The sequence below is a fragment of the Balaenoptera physalus genome (genome assembly GCF_965194825.1).
Source record: "Balaenoptera physalus genome assembly, chromosome: 18".
Lineage (NCBI taxonomy): Eukaryota > Metazoa > Chordata > Mammalia > Artiodactyla > Balaenopteridae > Balaenoptera > Balaenoptera physalus.
Window position 1 is genome coordinate 2,565,878 of NC_138899.1, and position 19,233 is coordinate 2,585,110.

General features: G+C 45.8%; 1 protein-coding gene across 1 annotated transcript in view; it reads right to left on the reverse strand.

Annotated features, from left to right (window-relative positions):
* The window catches only part of COL4A2 (collagen type IV alpha 2 chain), a 176,040-nt gene that overhangs the window by 136,114 nt on the left and 20,693 nt on the right, over positions 1 to 19,233 (reverse strand). The gene's annotated exons all lie outside the window — the stretch shown is intronic.

Sequence of the window (19,233 nt, forward strand, 5' to 3'; positions counted from 1 at the left end):
GATGAGGAGAGGCTGGGAAAGTCCAAACGCCCCCCGACGGGGAAGGAGGGCGTCCACACTGACACGGCAATCGCGTCTGGTGACCTAGAACCTGTCTGCCACTACACAGACCTACAACTCTGGCTCTGCTCCTCCGACAGGAGAGTACTGAGTTGTTCTCATCAACAGACAGACACCACCAAACATCTTCTGGAAACACCTTTGAGAGCCTACGGCCTGTCATGCTCGCTGAGTACCGTCATGCTCGCTGAGTACCAGGGGTCCGGAGGGGAACAGGTAGGTCCCCTGCCCTTGGGAGACTAGGAGTTCACCAGTTCTTACCAATAAACGCTTAATCACACAATACCTGCTATAACTGGATTATTATATTGCACGGGAGTACGTGGGCACAAATGGGCAAGTAAGTCTTCCCGAATTACCGTGTCTTACCTTGAATTTTGCTTGCTTATCTGCACTGTTTAAGTGCACCTGCCTGCCTGATTTAAAGCATGTTTCCAGTCCTTTCCAAATGCCAGGGTGAGCTGTCCATCTAATAACCTGGGGTTCTTTGGAGTCAGTCCCACTCTCACATCTCTAAGGGTTGGCTACCCAGCTGATAGATTTCCGGATGGATTTAAAGATGGAGAAGGCTTATAGATGGAAAGCAGGACAGAGCTTTCGGGGGCGAGCGTGCAACAGTGCTGGTCACTGGGGTCACTCCATAAATTGGTGGCTTAGACACCTTGGTACCTAGGAGTCTGGCTCCAAGGCAACGCTGGCCATTTTTCCCCTGCGCAAAGACACGTGAAGCGGAACAGTTGTGCTTCCTTCCCGACCGCGTCACGACTCAGAGCTCCCTTTTGCCCAAAGCACCACCCTTGGGAGGAAACTCCTGCAAGGAGTGCCAGCTCCTGTACATACCATACTGTCAGGCACCGATGCCAAGGCCAGCACTTCTCCTCCCAGTTCCCGGGAGTCTTTGCCCTTAATAGACCATACTTCTCCTCTCCTTGGTTGCAACCCATAAACACCCTAATAGATTCAGGACAGGAGGCAGTTCTTTGAAATCCCAGCCAGTGGTGTCCCTGGGGTCACTTAGCAAAAACAGCAGGAGAAAGGCCTGAAGACCATCAGGGCTTGTGTGCATACCCACCAGACCGGAGCAGAAGCTGGAGTTTGCTTTGAGATCAGGGAACAGTCAAGGACAGAGTGGCCTTGAGACGTTTTAAATATTCCCTGTCCATTTGTAATTCTTCGTACCTCAAAATGTCTTCATGAATTACAACGGTGCTCTGCTTTCTCCTGGAATCGGCCTGGAGGACTGGACTTCTGGGGTCCCGGGCTGGGAGGACCACTCTTCAGAAGATGCCGCCCCAGGAACTGAGACAAGACGCCAAGATCAGGGTCGGTGGGAGGTGCCAAACCTGAATCTCGCGAGAGGAGCCCTGGCATTTTCTTCTTACATCACCACCATCCTCGAGTCTTTTGGTCCTTCCCCTTTGTCCTTCTTCTTCCTTTTACTTTCTTAGGATGAAAAGTCTTTGGAGAGGGTTGATTTGCTAGATTAAGAAGTCAACTTACAGGAGAACTGCTGGTTGATTTGTGGCCCTACGGAATTATGTCCTTAGCTGAGGCTGCCTCTGGCTCTGGGCGACCACTGGACCCAAGGTTCTCAGGCTTTAAACCAGGGAGCCATTTATCACCTGCTCCCCCTTTCACGCACCCTCAAGGACTCAAGCCATGCCTATGGTCCCATAAACAGCCAAGATGGACCTTTGCCCAATCAGGGTAAATAGCACTGCTGTTCTATACCAGGTCAGGAGAGTTTCCGCAAAAGCAAAGAAATCTGATGTGTTATTAGCTCAGCCAGCTTCATGCTGTGTCCATGTTCCAGGTCTGCAATGCTTCTGAAATGCTCCAGACTGTCACTGCTTTGAGTGTCCAGCAAAGCAGCATCGAGGCATCTCCACCCCGGTTCCTTCAGTGAATTTTCCTCCCACCAAGTCCACGGATCGCCTGGTACGGTGCCAGGACTATGCCAGGCACTGGCCATGCCAAGCTCAAACGTCAGATTTTTGGAACTGGAAACGACCAACAAGATAATTAATTCTAGGGAGCCCCAGCTTTTTCTTAGTGAAGACCTACTTTTGACTGCTTTTTTGTTATGTCTTAGTCTAACAGAGGAAGAGGATGTGGCCTTGGTAAAGACTGCAGGTTGATGAGCATCCCCAGAGACGGGGTTGGAAGTAGCTAACCGGTTTAAGACTGACCTGGCCACAGGCTTCAGATGCAGGAGAACCCCAGCTCTAACCCCATTTCTCACGAGCAAACGGTGCTCCAGAGATTCTAGGTGACTTGCCCAAGATTAAACAGCAATAGGCAAAACCCCAGAGCACTCGGATGCATTGATTCCCCCGCATCTGGAACTCTCATCTGCTCGTCGTCGTGATAACATGCTGGGTCTCCCCCAGCCTCCTTCAGTGATTGAATTTGGTCCTCTTTTCCATAAACAATGATTTTCTGCCTAAAAGTAGAAAAAAAAATCCCAACTCTCCGACTCATTTAAAAACAAGTAACTGAAGTCTCTCTGAGCTCCCTCTGTGTTCTCACAAGACAGTAACAGGAAAAACATCTGAAATTAGTGGCCCCAGCGCCCCCCCGCCCCACGATCTCCGGGCAGGAGCGGTGCAGGGCTGGCCGGCAGCGCCGTGGGCAGATGCATGGCTGCCAACCACGACTCACGGGTGAGGATCCAAGAGCACCATTTGCTTCCTTTTATGGGGCATACGCGCTTCCAAAAACTGTCCTGCAGATATCTAAAAAAACAAAACAAAGCCCCAAACAGAAAACCCAGCTTCTTACTCAAACACGACGTGATCTCCCAGCTAGAGCTGCAGCCAGGAGTTCGGGGCTGGCTGGGCCAGCCCTGGGGAGGAGGGGTGGCCCCAGACGTTTCCTTAGTGCCTGTCTTTAGGGCACAGCAAACTCAAGGCTTTCTTCCTCTTGCAAAGCTCAGGCTAGCAATTCGGGAAAGCAAATCACCCTTCCAGGCTCGCAAAGTATGTGGATTTCCTTGGCTGCTCTGCATTTTCCCCCTCATCTTTCAGATGAATGATCCCCTGGGTCCCACTTTTAGCTTCTCAGCAGAGACTCATTGTTTCCACCGGCTGGGAGGCCGGGCAGTTCCCTCCCTGCTCTGGCAGGACTCACGGGGTCGGGCTTTCGTCCTCTTCAGGGAAAGTTCTACCAACTCACATACCTTTACTATGTCTTTCCTCTTAGTTTTAGAATATTAGCATCCTGTCTCAGTCACTGTGCCCTTAGTAATGTACCCTTTCTCTCTCTCACACACACATACACCCCTCCCATCTGTTTTCCGTTTCATTTTTGCCCTCTGGACTAGCTCATGGTAACGGATTCCCATCGGTGCCTTCCTAAGAGTCTCAGCTTGAGTTTTTCCTGTGGACTAACTGTCCAGCTTTCACTGCCTGAGTATTCTTTCCTCCCTTACGTTATGGAAGATTCTTGATCTCTAATTATTAAAATCAACTAATGAAAAGTTTATAGACTATAAGATGCCCATAAAGTTGACTCAGTAAGCATTCATGAAAAAAAATCTAACTTAAAAATCAGCTTAGGGCTTCCCTGGTGGCGCAGCAGTTGAGAATCTGCCTGCCAATGCAGGGGACACGGGTTCGAGCCCTGGTCTGGGAAGATCCCACATGCCGCGGAGCAACTAGGCCCGTGAGCCACAACTACTGAGCCTGCGCGTCTGGAGCCTGCGCTCCGCAACAAGAGAGGCCGCAATAGTGAAGAGGCCCGCACACCGCGATGAAGAGTGGCCCCCGCTTGCCGCAACTAGAGAAAGCCCTCGCACAGAAACGAAGACCCAACACAGCCAAAAATAAATATAAAAATAAATAAATAAATAAATAAGACCCGGCGCAACCAAATAAGTAAATAAATATTAAAGAAAAAAAAAAAGACTACCTGAGATCAGATTAAATGAGTGCAGGCCCTTCACATACCCTAGTCCTTACTGCCAACCCCGCCCTTGCACCATTGCTATAAAACTCCTCACCAAATCCCTCCAGGTTGGGACACAGTTTTAAAAACAAAAAAACAAAAAAAACACATCAGCTTAGCACAGGGAACTATACTCAATATCTTGTCATAACCTATAATGGAAAAGAATCTGAAAAAGAACAGATATATACATATATGTGTATAACTGAATTACTTTGCTGTACACTTGAAACTAACACAACATTGTAAATTAACTATACTTCAATAAAAATAAATTAAAAAAATCGGCTTAGGATATAATTTAGCAATAATGAACAGCCCCTAGAGTGATAGATGGCCCACTTGGAAAAATTTCGCTTGCGGTTCTAGAGCTCTGTAAAATTATGCCACCAGCCTCATTAAACAGCAAGGCGACAACAAGAATGGTAACTTCAAGCTGTTGGTATCACGCTCTTCACTTTCAAAGTATTTTCATCGAGTGGGCTACATTTAACCTTCGCAAGTAGCAGTGCTGTATTTTTAACAGTCGAAGCGTTCGCTCTACCCTAAGCTGTTCCGAAAAACGTCCTGGGAATGCAGCACACACAGCACGATGCCTTCTGGAGCACAAGCACTTCCAGTTCTCACCGGCACCAGTGTTTGCAGTTCTCACCGGCACCAGTGTTCCCAGTTCTCACCGGCACCAGTGTTTCCAGTTCTCACTGGCACCAGTGTTCCCAGTTCTCACCAGCACCAGTGTCGGTCCTGGAGGGCCGCTGTGGTCAGCCACATGGAGGGGGAGCTTTACGGCCACCAGGGTGAGGCCCGGTGCCAGACGTCCATGCCCAGGCCTTCAGAAGCACAGGCTGTGACTCAGGACCTGGCCAAGGGAGTTCCAAGGCAACCCGCCTTGACCTGCCACGAGCGGTTTCCCTTCTGACCCCTGATCCAATTCCACTTTCAATCCCTGGCCTGGAGCCCCGCCCGCTGGCCTGTCGTCCTGGGCCTGGGACCAGCTCCCTCCCGGCCAGGGCAGGTGCAGCTGGACCACTGTTTAGGCTTGTCTCTCTGCTGCCCATTAGCTGTGGGCCATCACTGGGTATTTTTGGTTGGGACACCCTATTTTAAATCTTATTTTTATGATTCCAAATAGCAGAGCACAGCATCTTCTTCACCAGACCCGTGGTTTCTGATTACTTGCATCATCTTGGGTGCTTTTAGAAGTTCCAGTGCCCACGCCCCACTCCAGAACTACGGACTCATTGCCATAGGGCTGCATCACCAGAAACTTACGTATGTAGGAGTAGTGAGCAAATGTTATACGTCTATGTATGCAAAATACTATAACCATGGAGTGCGTGTCACATACATACACATACAAATATAACCTCTCTTCTCATTCTTCCCCCTCATCTCTCCTTGGCCCATTGAAACGTCATCGCTGCCCAGCACTGGTCTTCAGAGCAACATCTGGGAACTTGTGCTGTAACCCACACGGGCACCAGTGTGAGTGTGCCCTGGGGCACACGAGGCATCTCTGTGCTACCTGGGAGCCGGTGCGTCCCCGTGAACGCTCAGAAGGAGCAGGAGATGAACTGCCATGTCGGGAGGCTTCCAGCGGCTTTGTGTGTCGAGACACTGACGTTTCAGATGGTCCTTGGGGTCGAGGCTCTGTGTATAAAATGTTCAAACATCCTCAGGAAGGAAGCTCCCAAAAAGCTGTTCGCAGATGTGACGTTGCCTGGTGACATCCAGGCCCCTCTCCTGTGTTCCTCCAGCAAAACCTGATGCGGATAAAGTGGGAGCCACTTTCCCCAGTAAAGGGACCAATTGTGTGTTTAGCCCTTTACTCCACTCCAGCCCTGGGCTGGCTCACTGCAGGGCTCAGGAATAAAATGCAGGACGGGCCTCGACCAAGGGCGGCTCTGGGCAGCCCAGCTTCCTCTGCCGTCCTCCAAAATGCATCGTGTTTTAAGGAGCCTATAAAAACCTACTGTTCAACTTCATTTTGATATTCACTCCCCATTTGCTCTGAATTCCTCCCTTTTCATGAATAGTGCCATTATATTCCACTTCACAAGTGTAGCGCTGTTATAATTCCCTGCATGTTCATAAAAAATTGGCTATGCTTGAGACACACAATCAGACATGTTATCAAAAAGAGTCATTCGAATATTTTCCAGGAAAAGAGGAAATGGTCAACTTTTAATTCTCTGTATCAATGTCCCAGAGTAGAGGAGGAAATAATTTGAAATAGCAAAGAGGCCAAAATAAAGAAAAAGGTTTTTTGTTTTATTTTTGTTTTTAAACTCTGGGAATAGACACAGATGTGAACTTTCCTAGTTTTTATTTTCACTTATATCAGCTCTAGGTGGAAAGATAGTTTAAAAGGAACTGAGTACAGGTAAAGTCAGATTGCATTGCTAACAGGAGTTAATAATATTCTTACTTTTGCAGGGCATGACATAAGTGAACACAAGGCAGGGGACAGACAGATGGACGGTCCATGTCCCTTGGTCCCAGGCTGGTTACCTTTCTCCTCCCTCAAATGAGGACAGGTCTTAGGGATGGGCTCATGCAGGATCGGCCTGTGGAGGCCGGAGAGGCCCAGTTCTGGGCAGAAGACATTTCAGCATCTTTCCTGTGGTCTTTTCCCTTGTACTTCTTCCTACATCTTTGAGATGATGCTTTATGTAAAATTTTGCACTCTCATTTTTCTTAACATTAAGCATTTCCTCATGCTACTAGAAGCTCTTCATAAACAAAACATTCATAATATGTTGGCTGAATAATATTTGTTCTTAAGTGATGCACCCAAATCTTCTTAACCATTGCCACAATATTCTGCACGGAAATTTCCCCAAGTTTCCCAGGTTATAAATCTACGCTGCAAGGAACGAATCTGTTTAGCTAATGAACATCTCGAAGGATGGAGCCGTGACCACGATGGGGACAAGGAAATGGAACGCTCCTCAGCTTGGGAACCGGGTCCCACGTGTGAAACCTGGATTCCACTCACACCGAAAACGTGCGTGAACAGAATGTGGCCATGGGCCTCCCTGGTCACGCAGGTCATGACTCTGTGGTCTAAAGGAAGTCTTCAGAACAGAACCAGGGGTACACAACGCAAGTACATTCAGACACGCATGTGGCAATAATGTCATAAAGGCTTAGATGCAGGCCACGCCTGGGTGCCTGACAAACAAAAAAACACACAACAGACGAACAAGTGCTTCACAAGCTAGGTCTCTCTTTGAATGTCAAAGTCCGCAGTGATGGCCCCTGCCCGGCTCCCAGGAAGATCTACCCCACAGCTTAACATAATGGCAAATGCTACTCAGCTCCCCAAACAGAAACGAGGTCTGTATTTGTGTCATAAGCATTTATTAACCTCCCCTATGGGCAGGACTTGGCACTTTGGGGACACACACTCAACGTGCCAAGTTCTGCATACTCTGAACTCACGGCAGGTTCAGACCAGGGGGGCGGTGAGATGGAGTGAGCATGGGAGTCAGGCCCCACCACTCACCAACTTCCCAGGCCTCAGCTTCCTCGCCTGTAACACGAGGATATATTAGTTCATACCTCACAGAGTGACCCTGGAGGTAACGTGAGGTAAGGTGTGTAAGGCACTTAGCCCAGGGTCTAGTCTGGATATGACCTGGACGGCATTAAGTCTTATTAACTATTTGTAACCACAACTATACAGCAAAGCAGATGTGACTGTCTAAGGGCCTTAATAAAAGTACAGAAAACTGGCAAGGGAATTCAGACACGGGAGTGATCATGTCCCAGTGGGAAATCTCAGCATCCTGAATGGGTGCCATATGCCAGAGGCTTCTGTGGGCAGGTAGAATCCTCCAGGCAGGGGAGGGTGACATTCAGACCCAGAAGGGGTCATCCACAGTTGGCAGGAGCTGGGAAAGTGCCGGGGACTGGGGAGAAGCTCACCCCCGTTTCCTGGAGTGTCCACGGCTATCAGGGAGCAGGCTTGCCCAGAGGGTTGAGATAAACAAACCAAGAAGTCAAAATTCATGCGCCCCAATGTTCATTGCAGCACTATTTACAATAGCCAGGACATGGAAGCAACCTAAGTGTCCATCGACAGATGAATGGATAAAGAAGATGTGGTATGTATATACAATGGAATATTACGCAGCCATTAAAAAGAATGAAATAATGCCATTTGCAGCAACATGGATGGACCTAGAGACTGTCATACTGAATGAAGCAAGACAGAGAAAGAGAAATATCATATGATACCACTTATATGTGGAATCTAAAAAAAATGATACAAATGAATTTATTAATAAAACAGAAACAGACTCACAGACTTAGAGAAAGAATTTATGGTTACCAGGAGGGAAGGGTGGGGTGGGGGGAGGGATAGACTGGGAGTTTGTAACTGACATGTACACACTGCTATATTTAAAATAGATAACCAACAAGGACCTACTGTATAGCGCAGGGAACTCTGCTCAATATTCTCTAATAACCTAAATGGGAAAAGAATTTGAAAAAGAATAGATACATGTATATGTATAACTGAATCACTTTGCTGTACACCTGACACTAACACAACATTGTTAATCAACTATACTCCAATATAAAATAAACAGTTAAAAAAAAGGAAAAAAAAAACATAAAGGAGTAAAAAAAAACGAAAAGAAGTTGAAATTCATTTATGGAGCCTTCTGGCCTCGGAATTGTTATGATGAGCCTCCCTTAGAGAAGCATGACTAGAAAAGTGCAAAGGGCTGTGCCGATATCACACGGGAGCAGGTGATCAGGTTCTCCAGGAAAAGGTAGGCACTGCTCAGATGCGGGCATCCTTCCCTCCACTCAGGGGAGCTGTGCTGTCACCAGAGGGGCGTGTTCTGTCTGGAGTCACAACCCATCCTAGAGAAGTTAGGAAATGTCTGGAGAGGAAGAAAAGTGCTTCCAAACACTGCTCCCTATGCAGAGAGTTAGAAAAGAGACAGGTGCGGAGAGAGAGGACCCAACATGTGTGCAGGTGCAAGAACGCACACCCTCTCAGGAAGGGAAGAGGCTCAGCTGTTCCCAATCTCACTGCAAGCCCATCAGGAGGACCTGGGCTCAGTCATGCAGGCTGGACGTGGCATGGGGATCAGGGCTGCAGCAGGGCGTGGAGAGTCATCATGTTTTCTAAGTGCAGAGAGGACCTTATTAACAAAGAATAGTTATCTTTCTGTGATGACGGGAAGGACATTTCTGCCCACAGATGGGGCCAAAGCAGAAGGACATGGAGGGCTGCCATAGAGACCCAGTTCCAAGTTACAGAAATAGGACCCATCAAATGGCAGCCACACCCCTGGAGTGAGTGGTCATAAATCAGAGGTGGAATGTGGGCACGGCTGGTGCAGAGCGGGGGGTTTTCTTTGACTCTCAAAACAATTTCTTAGGGTGATGGGTAGACCTTTGGCATAACTACAATCTCCTCTACCTTCTACTTCTTTCAGTTGGTGGAACACATCCTTTCCAGAAGCAAGCCCTGTTGGCTCCTGCGAGGACACTGGAACCTCTCACACCCACTTTCTTGCTGGCTCAGAGATAGGACTTACATAACTACCAATAGAATTTGGGCTTCTGGAAATATCACCGTGTTAGACTTTACCGTTGCTGGAAGTAAGTACACATTTGAGAACACTGCTGATGTGACAAACACGCCCCAGGCCAGCCACACAGGAAACCAGGTGATGCTGGGGGAGTCACTGCTCACCTTTCAGAACATCACTCCTAAGGACGGCAAAACATGGTCCAAACATAAAACTGATTCCTCTATTAAAATGAACAGATCAGAAGATTGGATAGATCCATATCTCTGTGAGCCCAACTTTTCTCGCCTTCTCCTTCTGTCTGCCAGTGCTTGCCTTCTTAAGAACATCATCAACATTCAACATTCCACAGTCAACATTCAGACTCAGGAGGACAGAGGAGAGGAGAGGAAACAGTGCCACATGAGAAAGCGCCATGTAGAGGGAGTTGTCGTGCTTATTTCACAACAGTAGTGACAGCATTGGTTTGTGGTGCTGCCACTATCACCTTGTCCCTAGTTTACTTCTCTCTGTATTTGAATCTCTGATCTAAACCTGATTAAAGGTGAGGTGGGCTCGGAAAGTTGTTTCCTATGGTATTTTCTATCATATGATAGTCCAGTAAGCTATTTTGGGGATCATACAATTTTATTAAAAAATTTTTTTAATTGAAATGCAGTTGATTTATAATGTTGTGTTAGTTTCAGGTATACAGCAAAGTGATTCAGTTATACACAGGCCAATAAAATGGACAACCTAGAAGAAATGGACAAATTCTTAGAAAGGTACAATCTCCTAAGACTGAAGCAGAAAGAAATAGAAAGTATGGACAGACCAATTACCAGTACTGAAATTGAATCAGTAATTTAAAAACTCCCAGCAAACAAAAGTCCAGGACCGGATGGCTTTACAGGTGAATTCTACTAAGCATTTAGAGAAGAGTGAACACCTATCCTTCCGAAACTATTCCAAAAAGTTGCAGAGGAAGGACTACTTCTGAACTCATTCTATGAGGCCACCATCACCCTGATACCAAAACCAGACAAAGATATAGCAAAAAAAGAAAACCACTGGCCAATATCACCAATGAACATAGATGCAAAAATCCTCAACAAAATACTAGCAAACCAACCCCAGCAATACAGTGAAAGGATCATACACCATGATCAAGTGGGATTTATCCCAGGGATGCAAGGACTTTCCAATATCTGCAAATCAATCAATGTGATACACCACATTAACAAATTGAAGAATAAAAACCATATGATCATCTCAATAGATGCAGAAAAAGCTTTTGATAAAATTCAACAACAATTTATGATAAAAACTCTCCAGAAAGTAGGCATAGAGGGAACATACCTCAACATAATAATGGCCATATATGACAAACCCACAGCTAACATCATACTCAATGGTAAAAAGCTGAAAGCATTTTCTCTAAGATCAGGAACAAGACAAGGATGCCCACTCTTGACACTTTTATTCAACATAGTTTTGGAAGTCCTAGCCATGGCAATAAGACAAGAAAAAGGGATCAGATAATTTTAAAGGTGAGCTTGGGTTCTGAAAACAGCTTGTGTAGGTTCTAACATCCATCTCAAAGCCTACTGGTGAAGTATACATAATACGTAGGGCGTTAAAAAGCACTTCCTGGCTTGATATTGCTAATGTATTCTAGACAGTACAATAAAGCAAGAAGAAAAAAAAAAGAAAGAAAAGGTATAAGGACTAAAAAGGAAGTTGTGAAGCCATCATTTGCAGATAACATGATTGCATCTCTAGTAAACTTTTAGAGTTAACGAGTTTGGGAAAGCACTAACCATGAAAAGATGGAGAAACTGGACTACATTAAAATTTGAGGTGCCAGCTCATCAAAGGACTTCATTAAGAGAGAGTAAAAGTAAACCACAGAGTGAAACAAAGTATTTCTAACACATGTAACCAAACAGGGGCTTGTATTTAGAATAAAGGGCTCCAAGTCAGTAGGAATAGAGACATTCAGGAGAAAATGAGGCACAATTCTCAAACCTGTGATCACAGGAGAGAATATCCAAATGGCCAATAAATACACACAAACGTGCTTGACCTCATCAGGAATCAGGGAAATACAAATACTGCGAGGATAAATGTAAGACATCAAATTCTTCTTCTGGTTGTTCTGAATTCATTTTTGGAGTATTGCCTCATTCCTACTACGGCCCTTAGTCTTAGAAACAGGGCTCTGTGGTTGTAAATGATCTGCATCTGAGAGCTGTCGGGGTCTGCTGGAACACCCCCCGCCCACCCTCTCATCACCACCCCAGTCAGGGCTGATGAACGAGGGTCGGGCCTGAGTTTTCGTGGCTCAAGGCAGCTGAGCCCGGCAGATTGCCCAATAGCTCCAATTCTGTGGTGGCCTTGCCCACTATTGACAAGCAGGGAAAATTATGACTTGCCCTTCTTTTCAACAACGTGGAAATCTCTGAAATGAGTAAGATGGAAACTTGCTGCCGAAAAACATATTATGGAGAGTCTGGGTAGGTCTGCTATCTCCCAAGTAATCTTGTTCTTGTCACCACTTTGACAATGAGTCTCAAAGGAACTGGGAACTATATACTGATTGATAGTTCAATTGTCTTATGCCAGCAATTTTAACTTTGTTACTGCCTGGCATTATCACACGGTTTTATAGGTGTATTTTAGGTCCAGTATACAATGTTCAAGTGGATCTTTGGAGGATGATTTAAGAGCTTTGGGATCTTTCTAGAAGAAAATAGTAGCAGTACATTTCCTTTTCTAAAAAGCTACATGGAAAGAAAAAATTATCACTGACCCCAAGAGAACCTGAACGCCCACAGGCTACTGAAATAGCATTTTGGTGAGTAGCTATTTTATGCAGAAGTGAAGAAGATGTAAGACACAAGGTAGAGGAATGCAGGCGGCGAAGACTCCAAAACAGCCAGTAGCCTGATTACCAAACTATGTAGGGAAGAATCAGTCAGCCAAAATAGGTCAAGACAGGCAACCTTGCTGCCAGTTCCTGGGAGAAAACTCTTCTTAATTGCTGTTTTGGAAACTAATTGCACCAAACAGGAGGTCTTTAATTCAAAGGAACAGGGCCAAGTCACCCAGCTCTATGGTACCTATACGGTACAGCATCTACAATGGATCAAACAGAAGCACGCGGCTCAGAGCAGCGTTTCAGGAGGGAGGTGGACGGCTAGTATTGGAAACCTGGGCAAACAAAGAGATGCACTTTGCTTTGAACCATAAGAGAATCCCAGAAATACTGGCCCGAGGAGGTTTCAGGCAGTTTTCAGAGTTGCTTAGATGAATTGTGAACAAACAGATGGGGAATCTCAATAGATTTCAGGGGATTTGGCCCAATCAAGCTGGCACTGTGGCTGCGAAGGGCTCTGCGTTGTCCTCTTCCTCCCCCCACCCCCCAGCTTCATTCCAACTTGCCACCCACGTCCACAATGAAGCCACTCAAGTAAAACATCGAGTTACAGCAGTATCTTTCCACCCTTGCCCTAACACCGCATCCCCTTCTAAACGCTGACACGCCAGTTGTCTGCTTAGTGACCGTTATAATAATGAAAATTCCTTTATTTAGCTTGCTTGAGATGAAGTCAAGCAGCCGTAAGAGGGACCTGCAAAACAAAATCAAGTGCCATTCGCAGTTAAAGGGGCCGTGGAGAGCCTTGAAATCTTTCATGGTAAAACACAGCATCCATCCCATTTCATAAGAAAATTCTTACAGGGTTCCTCAGATTTGAAAAAAGAGCAGTTCGTATTTAAAGAAAAATAAAATGCTTACTGTGTGGAAGCAATATACTTAGTGCATCTGCCACCCTTGGCTTTGCCATTAAGAGATGAAAAGCCGGCTTCATAAGATATAGTTTGGCGCGTTCTAAAGATTCCTCCTCTAGCCATGATGGAATTATGCACTTTGCTCTCTTTTCCTACCAACATCATGGTGGTTATAATAGTCCTTTATTTCTTTTGTGGGTGATTGGGAATAGCACATGGAAATGTCCACAGAGCTGCATGAATCTGGAATAATCTGCTCGGGACAAACCCTTCAAGAAAAAGGAGGGATCCAACACCAGCTCTGTCACAACCTAGTGACGTTATTAGCGTGTTACTGAATCCCTCTGGCTCCCCTTTGCTTCAGTGGTAAATAAGATGACTGCACCTGTTCTATTAACAAGGCTGCTGTGAGGATTAAAGGAGATGATGGCTACAAAAGAACTATAAGAAATATATAAGATAATCAGGAATAAGGACAAGAGGGCAGGGTTTTTTTTTTTTCAGCATCCAGGGACACTGAGGCCGCCTACCCTCCAAATACCACATCTTCTGTCCCTTGTTGATTATCTTCTGTGTATTCTCTCTCCAGAACCATGAATTCCCACCTTGCCCCTTCCTAGTGGTTCTCACTATTGTCTAGGAGTTTTAAGAAAGCCTTCGGGGGACTCCCCTGGCAGTCCAGTGGTTGGGACTTTGCCTTCCAATGCAGGGGGTGTGGGTTTGATCCCTGGTCGGGGAGCTCAGATCCCACATGCCTCACAGCCAAAAACCAAAAAAACATAAAAAAAAAAAAAAAAAGAAAGCCTTTGGTATGTCAGGAGTCTCATCTCAGCTTTCTGGATTCTCTAAGTTAGGTATTCTTAAGAATTTAGTCTTTCTAACTTCAAGAAATCAAAACTCAGGTGAACTCCAGGTGATGTCAGTGATGGGGGATTATTCTTGGAGGTGTACAGAGTGATGAAAGAGTTAATGTGGTGCCTTACACTCCTTTAAGTCTAGTATGGCTTTCAAACCACTAGCGTTTAAAAAATCAAATACCCCAGGGATTGAAGTAATGTTACAATCGACTTGTTCATAGGTCTAGACTTCCTCCATTTAATTACTTATGCATCTTGTTCAGATGAGCATGATTTTTTAATCTCTTTACTGGTTATGGACTTTAAACATATTGTACTAAAATAGAAGAATTTATCTTTGCCATAGTATGGGATCTCAGTGAAGTAGGAGCTTTGTTCCATGATATAGTTCTATGATGATCAGTGGGTTTGACTTGGTAGAATGTTTTGTTCACCATTTCCAAAACAAGCCTTTAAAAACAGTGAATCATGTAATTTACTCAAAAAAATGATCTAATATATAAAATGACTTAATCAGTGAAATTAGAATGACAGCATTAGTTTATCAAGGCTGGCACTTGACTAGGGCTTGGGTTTACAGTTCTACCAGGAGCTGGCTGTGTGGTTACAGGCCGGTGTCTGTACCTCTCTGGGCCCCAAACTTACCTTTAGGAAGAGTTTGGACTAGTTGATCCCTAAGGTCTTACCTGCCTCTGAGCTTTGACACCTAAGGATGACCCCTTCCCAAGGAAAATTTCCTTATATATCATCTTTCATATGGTACAATCATTGAATTAAACATGTTGTTAGCACGTTGAACTATATATCTGCACCTTCAATTTCTTCTGAAAGCCCAGTGTTTTATTTTCATATTTCATGAAAGAAAGGAATGAAATAGAGAAAGATAATAAAATGCTTAACAGGCAAGTCTCCGCTTATACCGCATTTGTTTCACTGAACTTGATCAGCCTAGTTTGGCTCTTCCTCAATGCCAAACCAGAGTGAAAATTTGGACTAGTTTTATTTAATGTGGAAGGATTAGATTGAACAGGAAAAAATATCTGATTTGAGGAATTTTGAAAAGAGAAACAAAATTTTACTTTTTTTTAAAAAAAAAAAACAAGTCAACAATCCAGCTAAGAAGTCATGGCCCTCAGATAGAGGTTCTTCAGGGTGGTTTAAACAAACCGATAACACTTATCAGGAACAAATTATTTTGTGCAGGTAAATGAGTGCTTCAGAAGTGTCTGAAGGAGATTTGTTTTCTTAAGCAGATTAAGAATCTTCCGATTAACTTTTTCAGACTATCCATATTAACTGAAAACTTCTTACCTATAGTTTACTGAAGACAAAGTCACAATTATTAGTCTAGATTAAGGAGGTTTATGGTACATGATTTATAGTTTAGAATTCTACCATCACCTAACAATCATTGAAAATACTGACGCTGTTTCATAAGTAAAATTGTAGGAAAATGTTATAAAAATCTATTTAGACCTTACTAAGTCTATGGGAAAATAATAATTTTGTGTATGTGACCACGAAAAGCTGTTTATGTTCACAATTTTGTTTTAAAGGGTAAATTTTTAAAAGATGACGTCCAAGGGCTAAAACTTCCCTAGGAACCAGTGCCTTAACTAACGATAAAAACAAAATTAGCTGGGTGTGGGTCACAGCAGGGGAACTATTTCTCTAGGGCTGCTGGGGGACTTTAACGCTTCAGTGACACCCACAGAATGAATTCCTCTCTTGAAACAACAAAAGCCAACTACTTCAAGCTGGATTTCTTTGTTTTTCATTCCAGCACCCCATCTCCAGCTCTTCATTATAAAAAGACATGAGCTTAAAAATTAGATAATCAACAAGGACCTGCTGTAGAGCACAGGGAACTCTACTCAATGTTCTGTAAGAACCTATATGGGAAAAGAATCTGAAAAAGAATAGGTATATGTATGTGTATAAAAAAATAAACTATGATGTTCAATAAAAAAAAAAAAAACCCCAAACACCTGGGGCCATTTGAGAGGACCACTCTACGGCACTCTCAGTTCTTAATGGCAAGAATCGAATGTAAAACGCAGGGCCGTTTTGACCCTGAGATGGATGGGCCAGGATGGCTGGCTGGGTGGCAGCGGTGATGTAACAGTTGTTTTCTGGATGGGATCCAGTGTGGTCAGCGATGTGGGGAGAAGCTGTCTTCACTACGCAGAGAAGGTGACTGTGTGTGCTGAGCCCTGGGTAGGGAGTGGGGTGAGGACCTGAACGTGTGGACGGAAGCCAGCCAGTGGGGGGCAGTGAACTAACCCACGTAGAGTGGCTGGTGAAGCCGAGATGTGGATGCCAGGAACCCTCCAGATTACAACCCATCAAAGTGGCTGAAACAGGGGTCCCTCGGGAGAGGGCCACCCAGGTTGGGAGGCAGCAGATGTAGGCGGGGGTGAATGCATGTGTGTTGGAAAGGGCACAGGTGTCTGAAGCTGAGTCTCTACAAGTGACTAAGTGAATGTTGCTTTAAGCTTCTGGGGGCAAAAGGGGTCTACACTGAACAGGGCTTTACCTTCAACCCAAGCTTGTTATCTACCCATGGTCAGGCTCTTTTGGGCACAGACTGGTCAAGTTTTTCAGTTGGCTTATGAGCTGCCATCTGAGGCTGTGAGTTTCACTGATTTTTCAGCAATAACCCAACAGTCAAGCTAAGACCGTGTTATCCTCTTGCTGCCACGTAAATGAACAGATTAGGAATCAAGACGCTGGATGTAGATGGAGCCCCCTGGACATGACCCAAAAGAATCAGAATCACTAAGGAGGCAGCTGGACATGGTGTGGGGCAGTGGGAGGAGCCGGGCCTGAGTTAGAGCCCGAGTCTCTGCGGAACCCCTGTCGTGAAGGCCACAGGAGCCTGAGAAGGGGCCCCTGCAAACCGGGATCAGTGAAAACTCAAGTAACTCATGTCCATGAACAGCCTACCTAAGACACACCTGGGGCCTGCCATATGCGGAGGGAGAGAGACACTGAAGGAGCATCTCTCCACCGAAAAGCCTTTGGAGTTACCTGCCAAGGCTCCACGACTCAGGGATGCAGGGGGGCTGTCACCAGGGAGAGCGGCAAGGAGGGACCTGGTCAAGTTCAAGGGATCATTGAGTTCAGGGGAGAGAACAGCAATCACGGCACCTGTAGGGTTGTTTATTCTACACCAGGCACTGTGTGCGGTGCTTTATGCACCTTACGGAATTTAGTCCTTTTAGCATCTAGCTGAGGGAGGATTATAAACTCATTCTGCAGAGGAGGACCTGAAGATCTCACCCAAGGTCACAGTTCATGAAGCCACAGGAGCCGGACTCCAAGTCTGAAGCTCCTCCTCACCTCAGGTTGCTGGGCAAATGTCATCTGAGCTCTAAGCAAATGACTTAGAATGAAGTTCTGGGAGGGGACACCTGCCCCTCCTCCCCCACCACAGGCAAAGTACAAATTCTGTACCTTGAAGGAGACAGGAAACCTTCAGGAATATAGCGTCTGAAGGGGAAATAAAGATGCACAAAGGGACCACGTGATTAAAGTCTACAGGAGGGACCTCGGTCATTGTGCAAATCAAGCGTTCACTACTTCCATTCACTAATCTTCCGAAATGATTTCCTTTGTAGACATTTGCCTAATAGGTCTGCCTACTTAATCTTTGCTTTTATCTCTAATATATGCTTGTCCTACATGGAATTTTCCAAAGGACTCCGTTTGGTAGATGCTTTAACCAGAGACGGTCAAACGCATGACTGACCATCACTGGGGAAAATCAAGTGTCGTTCCACGAGGAACAGAGCTCCTTGAACAACTCAGAGAGAGAAGTGGGTGGAGGAAGTGTGCTTCCAATTTCATTTCAACAGGAAACAGGCTTCAAGTAAACTCTCCATGACGCAGGAGTGTTGTTTTCTGTTTCTAACACTTGGCTCTAAACAGTTACTCTGAAATGTGTTGATTTCTGATCACTACGTACACCCTTTGGGTTAAAGTGTTCAAATGATGATGACCTAAAGCTGATGGTGTTAAGAAGACCCGTTTTTTTATGGGGATAAATGTGTTTTCATGAAATAGGCCACGAGGCCCCTTCTCCCGGCCCCTTCCCTCCCCAAACAGGCTGTTTTTGCAACGCTCAGGGTCAAACTTGCTCTCAGGCAGGACATGACCCCGGGAGGCCTCAGCCAGCCCAACATGTCAAAAGATAATATGCTTAGCAAAGAGAGAAATTCCTTAACCCTTCCAGAGAACAGCAGATGAAAACGATCTTTCTCTTATCTCTAGCTTTCCAAAAATCGCCTGGGCATGCAAGCGAGCGGAGCGTGCTTCTTGGCAGCATTTTAGAAGACTGGCAGGACATTTTGGGGGAAACAAGCCCGGGGGTACGTTCTTTGATGGTGGGGAGGTGACTATTCAAAGGGAAAACAGAATCACAAGGCCCTAGAGACAACTGTCTAAGACTTGCTACCCAAACTGTGGTCCCTGGACCAGCAGTAGCTCGTCACCTGGGAGTGGGTGAGAAATGCAGAGTCCCAGGCCCTGCCAGGCCTGTAGAGTCTGAATCTGTGGAATCAAACGCACAGTCTGCCCAGCGCTGCTCTGGCTCAGCTCTTCCGACTCTAGCCAGGATCTCGGAGCAGCATCTGATGTGCTTTCTGTGGACTCTGTGTCAGCGATCGGCGTTTCCAGGGGAGGATGACTTTCCAGTCAAGCCCCCCTTCCCCCAGCGGCCTCACGATCCCGGGCCCAGTAGGGAGGGCGTCATGGGGCCAAGTTCAGTTATCACCTTGCCTGATAAGTAGGGGTTTGAATGACCTTCCCCCATTCCATCGGTTTGGTCCCTGGTCCACTTTCCACATTCTTACCCTCGACAGAGTTTCCAGAAGTACAAAGGAGGCCACTGGCCAACCTCCTCTGCCCTGAAGAAAAAGTCCAGCTCAGCCTGCAGATCTCACTGGCCGAATGCCGCCAGGAGACAGCTGGCACCCTGTCTTGCAGAGGAAGCATATTTTGCATTAGTTTGACTTTGCAGACAAGCCGTCATCGTCTATCTACCC